Source organism: Coenobita brevimanus, chromosome 46, assembly GCF_032717465.1.
Source record: "Coenobita brevimanus isolate Jiangsu-jjx chromosome 46, ASM3271746v2, whole genome shotgun sequence".
In the NCBI taxonomy this organism is placed as follows: Eukaryota; Metazoa; Arthropoda; class Malacostraca; order Decapoda; family Coenobitidae; genus Coenobita; species Coenobita brevimanus.
In genome coordinates, this window is record NC_136999.1 from 15,379,150 (window position 1) to 15,380,487 (window position 1,338).

Here is a 1,338-nt window from a genome sequence, read left to right on the forward strand (position 1 = left end):
GGTCCATGGGGTGAAAATAGTTCTATGGGGAAAATGGGTGGGTGATGAGAGACTCTTAGGGGATGTAGCTGGGGGCAGGCTTATGTGTTGGCTATTCTTTTTTTATTTTTTTATTTTTATTACAGGTCACTGGCATCATATTCATACTTAACCTCAAGTCCAGGCGTCTCTACTCTGAGTGCCAAGCCAAATGGTGTCCTGTGTCCAAGGAAACCATTTACTTTGTGGGGGTAACCGTATAACCAATGACGCCTAGTGCATTAGTGGGTTAACACACTCCAACTGGGTAGAGTCTGCATGAGTTCCACCTGAGGGGTGTTTATTTCTTTAATGCAAGGAAGAAGGAACCAAAGGTCAGGAGCCCGGAAACCGTTCCTTTCAAGAAAAAACAAAAACAATACAAAAGAGAGCCAAATTCAAGAGCTATTCGTTTCGAGATGCTTGGATACACTGTGTTTGAAAGACTGGAGATCATAGGAAGTAGGAAATACAGACAGAGGGACACAGTTCCAGAGCTGACCCGTTGCATAAATGAAGGACTGGGAGTAACGGTTAACTCTTGCATTAGAGAGTTGGACAGAAAAGGGTTGAGAGCTTGTTGCTAGATGGGTGCTATGCGCCCATCATAGAGGTGGAGGGATGCAAGCAGACAGTTCAGAGGAGTAGTGACCATTGTAGTTGAGATAGAAAAGAGATAAAGATGCAACAGTGTGGCGAAGAAACAGAGGTTGAAGGGAGCCAGTAAGAGGAGGAGAGTTAATGAGATGAAAAGCCTTTGACTCCACCCTATTGAGGAGAGCTGTATGTGGGGTGCCTCCCCACAAATGAGAGCTGTACTCCACACAGGGGCGAATAAAACCCAAGTATAAAGTCTGTGGAGTCACATGGAGAGACAGGCTGACGAATGAGGATATAAAGGAGCGTTGTGGTGTTGATGTGGATGTGATAGGAAGCGTTATGAGGAACACACTGAGGTGGTTTGGCCATGTGGAGAGGATGGAGGGTGAAAGACTGACGAAGAGAGTGTATGTGAGTGAGGTGGAGGGGGAAAGAGGGAGGGGGAGGCCGAGGATGAGATGGAGAGATGGGGTGGAGAGGTATATGAGAGAGGGGGGTGTGAGTTGGGAGCAGGGGAGTGAAATGGCGAGGGACAGGGCGACTTGGAGGCGATTTGTTTGTGGCCACCCCAAACGGGATTGAGGCGTCTGGCAATAGATAGATAGATAAAGTCAACAACTGTGTAGGGGTAAAGAAGGTACGGAGTTAGCTTAGCACACTTAATCTCTCGGAAGCAGATTTTACAAGAGATGTAATATGATCTTTCTAAGATAAGTCCCG